Genomic DNA, 15,045 nt, shown 5'->3' with positions numbered 1-15,045 from the left:
TCTAAGACAGGCACAGCTGCCTAGCCACCATATTTCCTCAACAGGATCATGGAATACAAGTAAATCTTATGCCCCCATCCAACTTATCTTTAAAAAATAAAAAAAGGTGGAAGTGTGCCCTTCCCCCAGCCTTGAGTAGGCTAAACTAGTCTCCTATGCTTTTACAACCTGAATGGAACAGGTGCTTGGCCTTGCTAAGTTTACATCTTCCTGCATGACCCTTGAGATGACCACCCACTGAGCTTGTTTTGCAACAGAATTTTGCTGAAACAAAGGATAGGTCTTTGGGTTTTCCTTATATAAATACAGAGATGAAAATTAAACATTGGTCCTTGATCAGAGAATTTTGTCTTGGCTCATTATTTCTCTTGTCTGCCCATCTCTTTTCATCCCCAGTACCCTTTTCAGGTGTACCTAGTTCTCCATGGCCACTGGACAGCTACATATGAGATTTAGTTTTTCTGGCTTTTTGTTGAGGTCCTTCATCCTCTTGTATATAGGTTATGTGCAGGGTGAAAAGTATGATTCTACTTTCATTCTTCTACATGTAGACATCCAGTTAGACCAGCACCATTTGATGAAGTGTCTTTCTGTTTTCCATTATATGCTTTGTGCTTCTTTATCAAAACTCAAGTATAATATAATAGGTGTGTGGGTATATTTCTGGGTCTTTGATTCAATTCCATTGATCAATGTATGTTTTTCTGTACAAATATCAGGGTTTTTTTATTACTATTGCTCTGTAGTACAGCTTGAGGTCAGAGATTGTAATTCCTCCCAAAGTACTTTTATTGTTGAAGATTGTTTTTGCCAAAAACACCAGCGGAAAAAGTACACATGGAGGGACCCATGGCTCCAGCTGCATAAGTAGCAGAGGATGACCTTATTGGACATCATTGGGAAGAAAGGTCCTTGATCCTGAGAAAGCTCGATGGCCCATTGTAGAGGAATGCCAGAGCAGGGAATCAGGAATGGGTGGGTTGGTGAGCAGGGGGAGGGGAGATCGGATATGGGGTTTTCAAAGGGTAAACCAGAAAAAGGGATAACATTTGAAATGCAAATAAATAAAATATGTAATGAAAAAATCATGGAAGAAAATTCCTATTACCTAAAGAAAGAGATGTCTAAAAAGGTGGAAGAAGCTTACAAAACATCAAATAGTTTAAGCCAGAAAATAAAATATCCCTATCACTTAATAATCAAAACACTAAATATACAGAAGAAACAAAGAAAATTAAAAGCTGCAAAGAAAAATGATCAGGTAGCATATACAGGTCGAATTATAGTTAGAATTATATCTGACTTCTTAAAAGAGTCTCTAAAAGCCAGAATTGCCTAGACAAATGTTATGTTGAACCTAAGAGACAAAAGATGGTAGGTAGTCAAGACTCCTCCTATACCTAACAAAACTTTCGATCATCACAGATGGATAAAAGATAATATTTCATAAGAAAACTAAATTTAAACATCCATCCACAAATCCATCCTTACAGAATGTACAAAAAGGAAAACTTCAATCCCATGATATTAACCTCACAGAAGAAAATACAGGAACTACATATTGCATGACAGAAAAGGCAAAAGTGGAATTGTCCCCCCAAATGGGACGATTATTTAATGAATAATGAATGTGCACACACAAGCATGCACACACACACACATACATACACATGTGAGCATACACACACACACACACACACACACACACAAGCGCGAACACATGCAGACATGCACACACACACTATCACCAAAAACATCAAAACAAGAATTAACAATCAGTCACCAAATGCATATACTATTGTAGATTGCAGCAAGTACATGCTGATGGGAGCCTGATATAGCTGTCTTCTGAGAGGCTCTGCCAGAGTCTTGAATAAAGATGCAGGTATTGGCAACTGTTGCAATGATCACAGGGTCCCCAAAGGAGGAGTTAGAGAAAGTACTGAGGAGCAAAAGTGGTTTGCAACCCAATAGGAGGAACAACAAAAATCAACTAGACTCCCCAGAGCTGACAGGTACTAAACCATCAACCAAGGAGTATACTTGGAGGAGCTCATTGCTATACCTACATATGTAGCAGATGATGACATTGTCTAGCATCAATGGAGAAAAAGCCCTTGGTCCTGTGAAGGCTTGAATTCCCAATACAGGGGAACGACAGGTCAGTGAGGTGGGAGTGATTGAGTGGATGGGTAAACATATTTATTGGAGAAGGAATGGGATAAGGGGTTTCTAGAAGAATCTGGGGTAAAGTGATAACATTTGAAATGTAAATATATAAAATATCCAATAAAAAATACACAAGTTGATATTTGACCCACTATAGTGATCAGAAATAATGTTTTCCAATGTAAAGGTCTTCTTTTCCTTACATAAATACTCTAAAATGACACTGATGGTAAATAATTGAGAGTCTAGTCCTTCCCTTCTTTGATGTCTCCTTTAGAATGACCTTCCTGACTTGATTATGTTTCCGCTGGTTAATCATTCTTTACCCTGAGAACTGGACAAGTCTCAGCTCACAGAGTGTACACACCCCACAGGTGTTTTAGAGGACTTCACAATTTTTCTTAATTGGGTGTTTTCCTGCTGAGAATCAGGATTCCCAGGTGCAAGAGAGAGGTTCCTGAGCCCTCAGAGACACACAGTGACTGTGAAGGGGACTTAATCTGGAGCTAAGTAGATTATATTGACAGGAGTATACTGAGGGAGTGTTTGGACACTGGTGGGCCTGAATCAGGACAAACAAAATGCTTTATAACCTTGATCCACACAGACCAACCAGACATACATTTTACAAGTTTGTTGATGTGCTATCTGGTTGATTAGTCCAAGATTCTCAACTAAACAGATATCTGGATTTTATCAATTACTTATCAATGCTAGTATGAAACTACTCATTGTTTTCTCTCTCCTGATTGTTCTCATTGTATTTCATGAACAAATTTCTTGTTTCTCCTTAAGTATACCTGCTTCTCCTGGCTACTATCAAGATGGGGATTTCGTTATTGGAGGACTCTTTTCCCTTAGAGTGACTGATGGACAGAGTAGAAGTTTGTTTGGCTTCAATGATACAACACATATACCAGATATTGTTTATGTGTAAATGATTGGCTTCTCTCTTTTAAAAAATTGTTTCAGGATTTCATACATGTAAACAATATATGTTGATATCACCCTACTCCACTGATTCCCTTCTGTAGCGTCCACCCTCGCCAGCAAAGAGGACGCAACACCAGGGAGTTTCTTCCTTCTATGGTTTATTCAGGACACCTTGAATTAAGCTTATTTCTTCTTTTGGCGGCCCCGGGCTCTCTGACAGCCTGACCTTATAAAACCTAGATAGCTTCGTCTGCCCAGGGAGATAACCAGCCATATCCTCATAGGTGAACTAAGTGAGTTCTTCATTAGCATGTAAGTGAGATAAGGAATACAGCACACTGCACAAGTGCTCAAGTGATTTACCACCAGGGAGCTGCATGTGGCCAACACCATCTTGTAACAGAGAAGAACAAAGGGTGGCTCACTACATATCACACTTTTTTGTTTTAATAGAAGCTGTCCCAGGTCAGGGCTAATCGGGTCACTGGCATCCTGCTGACCAATGACCCCTGACTTAGGTCATCTCTGCCCCGACTTGGTCTTACCCATCAGAGGGTTACCCTATCGCCCACCGGGCCCCATGTCATAGGTTGATCCAAGCACCGAGAAGTTGCCCGTATTTGGGTATCATTGGATTCCAGACAGTATACTATGTACAGTACTATATGCACAGTGTACCCTGGAGCGAAGGCTTCTAAGATTTTAGAGAGGCCAGCCACACAGAGACGTCTTCCTGAGTGTCCATAGCTGCAGGAGCCTGATAAACTACGGCTCTATGAGCTGTATGATCTAGTCTAATATGGCAGAAGCACCAAAGGCAGACGAAGGCTGCTAAGCACATAAGGGTGGCTATAGCTAACAACCCAGCCCACTCTTTGATCCAAGAAAAGGCACTGGAGATCCACGAGGTCAGGTCCTCCATGGTGATTGGCTTCAGTCTTGTGGCATTAAGCGAAGATATCTGAAATACCAGCTGTTTGGTTAATAATTCTCCCTCAAGAGACCAATTTCCTTTAAGAAATTCACTTATATTGTACTGACTTTCTTTTAGAGCTGTCATATTTACCTGAAGGGGAATAATAAACAATCCTGGGGTATGTTTAACGCAAGATACCTGCACAATTGTTACAAGTGCATCAATTTCTTCTTGTAGAATATCTACTCTCTGATTCAAAAGTCGTATTCCAGCTTTCTAAATGGGAATTATATTGATTTTGGGTCTGTAAGGCTTGTGCAGACTACTCAAATATACTATTCACTACCTCTGCAGTCTGCACTTGAGACACCATGGCAACTGCAGCAGTAGCAGCAGCTGCTACAGATATAGTAATGGCTGTAATAATGGCAGCAGTAATACCAAAATCTCTCTTGATATGGAACAATTTTCCTACAGAAAAAGTGTCTGGGTCTTCTATAACTGGAATGGGCACAAACATGGGTAGGTGAACTACCAAGGCAGTATCGTTGCTGCCATCCCAACATTCGAATAGATAGCATTGTGTATGGGTACTGTTACAATTTAGGCGATCACTAGACACATCGGTACTAACAAGGAAGAAAAAGGGTGGTTTGAGGCAAACCGGGGCAGGGGAATAACTCACGTTTTGCAAAAGTGAGTTTATGGTTATATTAAGAAGTCTGACTGCCCTTCTTTTAACATTCCTAACAGCAGATATATTATAAAGGAAAAATTCTTCTCCCTTAATGCGAGCAAGAGGAGTTAGTGAGGTAAAAGCATTTTGATTATTTGCCAAGATCCAATCATACCATGGCCATGTATTCTACACTCCCGTATGATTCCAAGTAAACCTATAGTGTCCTACAGGTGGAGAGAAACTAAATCCTGGGATAATTGACCTATCTCTAGAGAAAGGTGATTGGCATTGTGTCGTCTGTGGAGGAAAATTCACAAAAGACATGCAATTAGGCAGTAGTTTCTTTTGAGGGAAGATCTGCTGAGTGTAAACAATTCCCGGTTCTCCTGGTCTAAGGCTATTATGTAGAAATAAAAGGGTAGTTACGTTAATATTAGAGGAACTGCTTCTACCTCCATCTCCTTTAGTAGCTCCTTGACTAATTTCTGAGAGTGCCTCTGCCAAGATGCCTGGGGATGCTTGATCATCCTTAAGAGGATCTATCCAATGGCCCAAGGTGCCATTGCCCATCCATATGCATGGCAAAAAGCTATTTTTAACCGTAAAACATACGGTTCCTAAGAGCGAATAATTTGAGGCTGTGTACAAAGACGCAGGTTCTCCTGTCAGCTCACACTCAGACGCAGGTTCTCCTGTCACAAGAAGTGGAAAACAATGTAGGCAGCAGGGTGGACTTATAATGAACAGGGATTGGTATGGGCCAGGCTTTTGCTATGGCCCAAAGTGTGAGCTTCCCTGTCAACACCAGGGGGAGACAAAGTATCAGGATCAGCATCCCTGAGCACTGGAATCTCAGCATCTTCTCTGCTCTTTTGAAGTATCGCTTTACATGTCAGTCATTCTGGCACACAAATGGGATCATTCCGGTCCTGTGGGAAAACACAAACAGCTCCCCTAGGTCTCGTTATGACGGGATCTGGGCCAACCCATAGATTGGACAATATATCTTTCCATTTTACCATTTCAGTCGATTGAGGGCAGTGAAGCGAATGCTGCATACTGATTTTGTGAGTACAGATTTAAAAAAATTTAAAGTGAAGAGAGCTAATGAGAGTCGTTCCTTTGGAGTTCTTCCATTCCCTATTCCTCCTTTTCATTTTATTAAACACTCCTTCAAGGTGCGGTGGGCATGCTCTACAATGCCCTGACCTTGGGGATTATAGGGAAGGCCATGATTTAACTGTGCATTCATTTGTTTGCAGAAAGACTGGAACGACTGAGCAGTATAAGCTGGACCATTATCTGTTCTGAACTGACAAGGCTGTCTCCAGGCAGCCCATGCTTCAAGGCAATGTCCAATCACATTGTGAGCCTTCTCTCCACTCATGGCAGTAGCATGAATAATGCCAGAGCATGTATCCACAGAGACATGAACATACTTTAAGGTTCCAAACTCAGATATATGAGTCACATCCATCTGCCATAATTTTAGGGGCAATAGGCCCTTTGGATTAAATCCTAGACCCATGGGATGGTGAAAAACTATACATTGTTGGCACTCCAACTTAATGTTTTATAGATCTAAGTTTGAACTTTATTTTGAACCACATCTGTATGAATCTGTTAAAAATGTTCTTTTGGCCAGAACTCTCTAGGTGAAGCCTGTAAGATAAGGACAGACCTACATCCATCAATCTTGCAAGGAGTAGCCTGTAACTAGACCCCACTGTATGAAGATCAAATAACAAAAGAACCTGTAATATCAAAGCATAACTACAATTTTTTAAGGCAAAACCCAGTTTTAAACAATCTTTTCTCCTTAAAATAATAACTAACATATTATTTTCATATTGTAAAGTTTGTCTATCAGCTTGTGTGTTTGATTGTATGACAGTGTAACTTATTGAAGAGACATTACTTTAAGTCTTATTTTTTATAAGTCTGAGTTCTAGGATAAGAATCACATAAAATGCTATGTCAATTTAGAAATACCTTAGAGACTCGTTTTTCTTGGCTTCTGTCATGCCACGTGTTGCTTAAGATAGCTTTAACACTAAATTGTCAGTTTTAAACTTACCTTTTGTTACCATCATTATATTTTTTAAATCATGTCCAATAACTTATGAGTCAATACTCTATAGTCAAGGCATGTAAAACATTTATACGTTTAAGACCAATTAGAAATAAAGATGAAGCAATTACACAAATCTCATTAATTTAAACAAAATACATATATATTTTTCTAGCTGTAATTTTAGGGGAATAAAACACCTTGAACCCAACCATCACCATGGTAGAAATTTTTCCAGGATAACTAACCATTAAGTTTGAGGCTGTTGGCCTCTTAAAAGTAGCTTTTTTCTCCAGCTATGTTTAACTCATAGTTAAGAATGTGAAGCACCTTTAATCATCTTCTTCTGTGTAAGTTGCAGACTGGCAGGACTGCCAGTAGATAACGCCCTTTTTTTTACCATTTTATTTTTTCTTTTCAACACATAACATAAACACAACAATCATTCAGCCACTCAAACAATAGACAACATGAATTGACACACATATAGACAAGTTTAGTGCACCAAAGATAGGCAACAGACAGAAATGGAACTTGATGTCCCAAAAAGATCCAAATACCTTAGCCAGAACTAAGAATATCTCCATTAGGATTCAGAGAAAAAATATGACATCTCCCATTTTCTTCTGTTTCTTGGAGAGTTTTGAAATTATCTTCTAACCATTATTATTATTATTGTTGTTGTTGTTATTGTTGTTGTTGTTGTTATCATTATTATTATCATTAGTATTATACTATTTGGTACTATGTCCTGTACATGGAAAAACTGCTTTTCTGAAACCTGTTTTTTCTCTTGTTTAAGAGTTAACTCCTTGTCTTCTTTTTCTTCTGGGAGTTCTGCCAGAGAAGGAAGGAAAGAGATAGTGGCAACCACTGATAGTTATTCTATAGTGTCTTGCTTTTTTAACCCATATTAAGTTTATAAAAAGAGAAAGAGGTTTAAAACATGTGAGACACTGTATCCTGGCCATGACCATGTGGAGAGAGGTAGAAGGGGAGGAGAGCCCAGGAATTTCTTTGTCCGGCCATTTTAACTGTCTCTGACTTATAAAGAATAAATTTTCCTCTAGAGAATTTAGCTCCTGTAGGCTGCATAAATTCCTCAGGTGTGATCCAGCCTTCCGTGGAAGATTCAAAGTGGTTTTTTAAAATTTTCTTTTAAATCTCGTAGCTCCTTTAAGAGGGCTATTAAAGCAAGCTCTTGCTCCCTGTGGGAGCGCTGGAATGGTTTCACCTGGAGAGAGGGGCTGTGCAGACCCACCCCCAGGCTTCTGGACAAAAGGAACGCCCACAAAGTGCGGGAGGGGGAGGGGAAAAGGGTGCGCTTAAGAAATGCCTTCCTGGTAAGGAGGTGGGGCTGGCATAGGGGGAGTGGCACTCTGCTGCCTTGGCGGGAATCTGCCTTTTGTCTTTGAATCTCTCTTTTTTTTTTTTTTTAGTACTGCCGCCTCTAACTTGCTCACGAGAGCCTAAATTTCTTCTTCGCTGTGGGAATCTTCTGTCTCGAAGATAACGCAGTGCAGAGCCAGACAAATTGGGTGCAGAAGTCTTTATCCTAACAAGTTTTCTCTATGACTGCTATTGCGTAATAAATGGCAGAATCTAAACTGCTCCCCCAAGCTCGCTGCTTTTTATGCAGGGTCGTGAACTTTTTGTAATTCCCACTGTTCTTAATTGCAGAGTTAAGTTTAGTTCATTACTATGTAAATCCTCTTTCCTTTTGTTCCACTGAGACCTTTTTCCCCCCTGCTTTGCCTTAATCTGCAGGGTGGAGCTAACTAGCCACAGTTTCCTTTGCCTGTGCTTCAGGATGGAGACCCCGTGGCCTCTTTTACCAATTAATCTTTCTTTTATAACTTACGGCTCGTCCCAACAGCCAGGAACTTGATTTCCTCCCAATATACTGGGAATTTTAATTTAATTTACCCCAACTACTGGGTACTTACCAGTGCGCTGCTACCCCCGACCATAAAAGGTTTGAATACTCTGGACAGGCCACCAAAACTGCCGTGTCCACCCTCGCCAGCAAAGAGGACACAACACCAGGGAGTTTCTTCCTTCTATGGTTTATTCGGGACACCTTGAATTAAGCTTATTTCTTCTTTTGGCGGCCCTGGGCTCTCTGTCAGCCTGGCCTTATAAAGCCTAGATAGCCTCGTCTGCCCAGGGAGATAGCCTTTTCCTCATAGGTGAACTAAGTGAGTACTTCATTAGCATGTAAGTGAGATAAGGAATACAGCACACTGCGCATGTACTCAAGTGATTTACCACCAGAGAGCTGCATGTGGCCAGCGCCATCTTGTAACAGAGAAGAACAGGGTGGCTCACTACACCCTTCCAATGTCTCCTGCCTTCAACTTCATGGGGTCTCTCTGTCTCTCTGACTTTCTCTCCCTTCCCCTCTTCCCAATTTTTAATCTATTAAGTTTGTTTAGACATGCCAGTATAATAGGAGTATAGGACATCATCTAGAGTCTAGGCAAGCTACTAGGGCAAACCTACTTAGGAAACTGACTCCCCCTTCGCCAGTAGCCAATAAATGCCAATTAGCTATGCAGCCATGATTGGATCTTAGTGTCTCTCTCTTCCTCATGATGGATTCTCTTAAATATGTGAGAAGGTACTGAAAACACCTTGCAGTTGAAAATAATTTTTCTTTGCAGTCATTTAGTGTATTGAAATGAAAACTGTGGGGGCCACACCATTCGCCATTACAAGATGGCGCCGAGGAGTGTGGTAAACAGCTCATTTTGGACCATGTCCCAGCATGAGTCTGCCCAGCAACAGCAATCAACCTATCCCAGCTTGACTAGCTTATCCATAGTAGAAACATCCTGCCCTGCCAATATAAGCCGCTCCCTTGCCTCCTCCCTTGCCCTTTGCTTCCAGCTCTTCATCAATGGCATGCTCCAATAAAAAGTGTGATCAGAGAAGAATCCGTGTCGGTGGTCTTCTTCCCCTGCTGGTCAGGGGCTCGCCACAGCTGGTGCCGAAACCCGGGATATTCTCGCACCCAGCGGACACAGGTAAGGGGTGGATTCAGAACTCTACACACGGAGCGGCTCCCCAGGTATGTGGTTCGGTTATCCTGTTGACCCTTTGGTGTTTGCCGGGATTTTTCCCTGCTTAGTCATGGTAACTCTTCTGTGCTGTTTTTGGCTTCGCTGTCATAAACCTGGTGGCAGGGTCTGTTAAAGCAGCGAGGACTGAAGGTATCATCGCGCACAGTAGAAACCATTGTGAAGGATATTGATAAGGCAGCGCCTTGGTTCGCCGTTTCGGGTGATCTTAACCTCGGCTGCTGGGAAAAGCTAGGAAAAGACCTTGAAAGAGCAAAACAGGAGGATAGAATTGGCCGAGGATCAATTCCTTTATGGAAGCTGGTCCATTCGTGCCTCAAGGACAGTAAGAATATGGAACTGATTAAGCAGGGACGTAAAGTTTTGGCTACACACCAGGATAGTCTATCGGAAGCCGAGTCAAAGGAGGGGGAGGAAGACAGGCCTGCAAAGTGTAAAAAGGAAAAAAAGGAAAAGAAAAAGAAAATAAAACCAGGGGAAGGTAAAAAGGAACCCCTGTATCCAGTACTGGAAAAGTTTGCTAATTTAGAAAAACACAAAAAGGGAAGCGCGCAAAAAGAAAAAAGTTGTTAAAGTAAAAGTAAAAGAGATACAAAAAGAGGAAAATATGTTGACAAAAGAAAAAGCAGTTGTGCCCCGGGAGACGAAGTACAAGTCACCCGGAGAGGATACTTTATATCCATTAAAAGCAGTTGTGCCCCGGGGGATGAAGTACAAGTCACCCGGAGAGAATACTTTGTATATGTTTAAAGAAAATAAATAACCTTAGATCTGGCTAGCAGTGACTCTGAGCAGGAGTTGTCAGAGTTGGGAGGAGGAAGAGTTAAAAGAGGAAGCAGCTAAATAGGAAAAATGATATGGGCCTGGGAGGATAGCCACTGTCCCTGCCTTATACTAAGGAGAGTGTGGCTAGTTAGCCTCGCCCTGCAAATTAAGGCAGACCAGGGGTGGGGAAGTTCGCAAAAGGAAAGGGGGTTTACATAGTAATAAACTAAAAAGCAAACTTCACAGTTAAGTGAGAACTACAAGAAAGATCACAACCCTACTTTTAAAGCAGCTTTTTGCTAGCCTGCGCGGTTAATTGGGAGAGCAAGAGCTTGCTTTAAGTATAGCCCTCTCAAAGGAGCTCCACGGAGAGCTAGATCACACCTGAGGAATTTATGCAGCCTACTCGAGCTAAATTCTCTAGAAGAAAAAGTTATACTTTAAAAGTCAGAGACAGTTAAAAACGGCCGGACAAAGAAAATCCTGGGCTCTCCTCCCCTCCTACCTTTCTCTACAAGGTCACTGTGTTTTCTTCCCTTCTCTGGCAGAACTCCCAGAAGAAAAAGAAGATAAGAAGTTAACTCTTAAACAAGAGAAAAAGCAGGTTTCTGAAAAGCAGGTTTTCCATGTACAAGACATGGTATTAAAAAGTATAATAATAATAATAATAATAATAATAATTAATAATAATAATAATGGATAAAGCTAATTTTAAAACTCTCCAGGAAACAGAAGAAAATGGGAGATGTCCTATTTTCTCTCTGAATCCTAATGGAGATATTCTTAGTTCTGGTTAAAGTATTTGGATCTTTTGGGGACATTAAGTTCCATTTCTGTCTGTTGCCTATCTTTGGTGCACCAAACTTGTCTATATGTGTGTCAATTTATGTTGTCTATTGTTTGAGTGGCTGAATGATTGTTGTGTTTATGTTATGTGTTAAAAAGAAAACATAAAATGATGAAAAGGGGGCGTTATTTACTGGCAGTCCTGCCAGTCTGCAATTTACACAGAAGAAGATGATTAAAGGAGCTTCACATTCTTAACTATGAGTTAAACACAGCTGGAGAAAAAAGCTACTTTTTAAGAGGCCAGCAGTCTCAAACTTAATGGTTAATTCTCCTGAAAACATTTCTACCATGGTGATAGTTGGGTTCAAGGTGTTTTATTCCCCTGAAATTACAGCTAGGAAAAAAAAATATATATATATATGGTTTAAATTAATGAGATTTGTGTAATTGCTTCATCCTTATTCCTAATTCCTAATTGGTCTTAAAGGTACAAATGTTTTACATGCCGTGATTATAGAGTATTGACTCATAAGTTATTGGACATGATTTAAAAGAAAATATAATGGTAACAAAAGGTAAGTTTAAAACTGATAATTTAGGGTTAAAGCTATCTTAAGCAACATGTGGCATGACAGAAGCCAAGAAATACAGGTTTCTAAGATATTTCTAAATTGATATAATGTTTTATATGATTCTTATCCTAGAACTCAGACTTATAAAAAATAAGATTTAAAATAATGTCTCTTCAATAAGTTACACTGTCATACAATCAAATACACAAACTGATGGACAAACTTTGCAATATGAAAATAATGTGTTTGCTATTATTTTAAAGAGAAAAGATTGTTTAAAACTGGGTTTTGCTTTCAAAAATTGTAGTTATGCTTTAATATTACAAGTTCCTTTTGTTATTTGACCTTCATACAATGGGGTCTGGTTACAGGCTATTCCTTGCAAGATTGATGGGTGTAGGTCTGGCCTTATCTTACAGGCTTCACATAGAGAGTTTTGGCCAAAAGAATATTTTTAACAGATTCACACAGATATGGTTCAAAATAAAGTTTCAAACTTAGATCTATAAAACATTAATAAGGCTATATAGAAATTATAAAGGCATTAAAATTCGGTCTTGGATTCACACCAAATATTAACACAAGAGTCTAGAGTAGCCCTCAACAGAGTAAAACAAGGCTTACAAGACACAGTGTTGTTTCGCTACAAAGAAAAAGAGAAAATTGCTTTATGCATTTTGTCTACCTTTTTGCAGCCTACAGGCTGCTATGTCAAGAAGGTCCCTTGTTGTGGGTACATCCTAAAGCCTCACCAGCAAAATCTATTGATCATTACTCTACTGCAATTGCTAAATTGGCCCTTCTAGAGATACAACAATGCCTACAGTTTTTTTGAGAAGAATCTTACATCACTGATTATTCCCTATACTGCCTCTCAGGTGCAGATTTTGTGCAGAACAATTAATGATTGGGTCATATTGCATTGCTGTTTTGATGGATTAATAATAATCATTATCCCAGACATCCTTTGATTTCATTTTTTAAGGAACATCCTGTGGTGTTTCCAAAAGTAACTGCACAAGCACCCTTGCCAGGTGCCCCCAATATATTTACAGATGGATCAAAAACAGGTTGTGGAGCTTATATGATCGAGCACAATGAGCCCGTTTTGTGCCAATATCAGCCTGGCTCCTCACAGGTGGTTAAATTACAAATTATGGTAAAAGTTTTCAAATAATGCTCCTTTCAATTTAATTTACTTTCAGATTCTTCTTATGTGGTGAATGCTGTTAGGTACACAAGATCCTAATTCTTTGATTGTGCCGTATACTGCAGCACAAGTTCAAAATTTTGGCAGCTACATCCGATGATTGGGCGATTTTAGTTACCTCCTTTGCTGGACAGATTGACAATCATTATCCAAAGCATCCAATTTTGCTATTTGCCCTGAGTCAGGGTGTAGTATTTCCACAAGTGACAGCCAGAAATTCACTCCCAGATGGAATCGTGGTATATACTGATGGATCAAAAATTGGTATAGGTGCTTATATAGTTAATTGCAAGGTAGTATCTAAACAATATAATGAAACCTCACCTCAAATTGTGGAATGTTTAGTAGTACTAGAGGTTCTTGAGACCTTCCCAGGACCGCTTAATATTGTGTCTGACTCTTCTTATGTAGTTAATGCAGTTAACCTTCTTGAGACAGCTGGGGTAATAAAGTCCTCCAGCGAAGTTGCTAATATTTTTTAACAAATACAATTTGTATTAGTGAATAGAAGATTCCCTGTTTATATTACTCATGTCAGAGCACACTCGGGCCTCACTGGTCCTATGTCGCTAGGAAATGATTTGGCGGATAAAGCCACCAAGATCGTGGCTGTTGCACTGTTTTCCTAGACAGAAGCTGCAAAAGAATTTCATAAGTGCTTTCATGTGACGGCTGAAACCTTACGTCACCGTTTTTTATTGATTAGAAAAGAAGCTAGAGAAATAGTTACCCAATGTCAAAATTGTCGTCAATTTTTGCCTGTGCCTCACATGGGAATTAACCCACGGGGAATTCGACCACTACAAGTATGGCAGATGGATGTCACTCACATCCCTTCCTTTGGAATACTTCAATATTTACATGTTTCTATTGATACATACTCTGGCATTATGTATGCTACACCTCTAACAGGAGAAAAGGCCTCACATGTAATTCAACATTGCCTCGAAGCATGGGGTGCTTGGGGCAAACCCAGACTCCTTAAGACCGACAATGGACCAGCATATACTTCTCAAAAATTTCGACAGTTTTGCAGTCAAATGGATGTGATTCATTTAACTGGCCTCCCATATAATCCCCAAGGGCAAGGTATTGTGAAACGCGCCCACCATACTCTTAAATCTTACATAATTAAACAAAAAGGGGGAATAGCTGAACATGCTACCCCACGAGAAAGAACATCTCTAGCACTCTTTATACTTAATTCTTAAATCTTAATGAGTCCAATACAACTGCCGCCGACAGGCATGTAAATTCAGTTCTATCTCCTCGCGTGCACGTCATGTGGAAGGATGTGCTGGACAATAACTGGTACGGACCGGATCCTGTGATTCAGAGATCCAGGGGAGCTGTTTGTGTCTTTCCACAGGACCGAGCTGACCCGATCTGGGTTCCAGAGAGGCTGACTCGCCGAGTTGAAAGCCCAAGAGAGGAGGATGCGAATCCCAACAACGAAAATGTGGAAGAGAATAACGATGTTGTGGTGGCTGATTCACCTGATACATGCCAGGGAAAATTATTTTTGGTCTTTTCTCGCACCTGGCCAATACCGGTGCCGTGCATAATGAGTCTAATGTTTTTCCTCAATTCTACTCCACCCGTTGCCATTACGGGGTACCCTGTAAATCTAAAGACCAGATCGATCTGAAAATGCAAGTTTTTAACCAGACTCGAGTTCCTTTGGCAGGAACACTTTGTTTTTACTGTCTGCCGCGGGCTGGTATTACTGCTATAGTTGGTCTGTAAGCTCAGAACCCAAAGCAAATGAGACAAAGTGGTCATTGCGCAGGCACTTGCGGCTCTGGAGAATGGAACCTCCGCAGAAGTATGGCTGCCTATCCTGAGGCAATAGAAAGCCGGT

The 15,045-nt window shown here is 40.4% G+C and overlaps 1 pseudogene; it reads left to right on the top strand.

Moving 5' to 3' along the window:
* The first annotated feature begins 2,887 nt into the window (after positions 1 to 2,887).
* LOC127679168 (vomeronasal type-2 receptor 26-like) overlaps positions 2,888 to 15,045 on the top strand; it is a 47,475-nt pseudogene continuing 35,317 nt past the window's right edge.

This window comes from Apodemus sylvaticus, chromosome 2 (genome assembly GCF_947179515.1).
Source record: "Apodemus sylvaticus chromosome 2, mApoSyl1.1, whole genome shotgun sequence".
NCBI lineage: Eukaryota > Metazoa > Chordata > Mammalia > Rodentia > Muridae > Apodemus > Apodemus sylvaticus.
The sequence above is the reverse complement of the archived record's forward strand: the minus strand, read 5'-3'. Positions and strand labels throughout refer to the sequence as shown.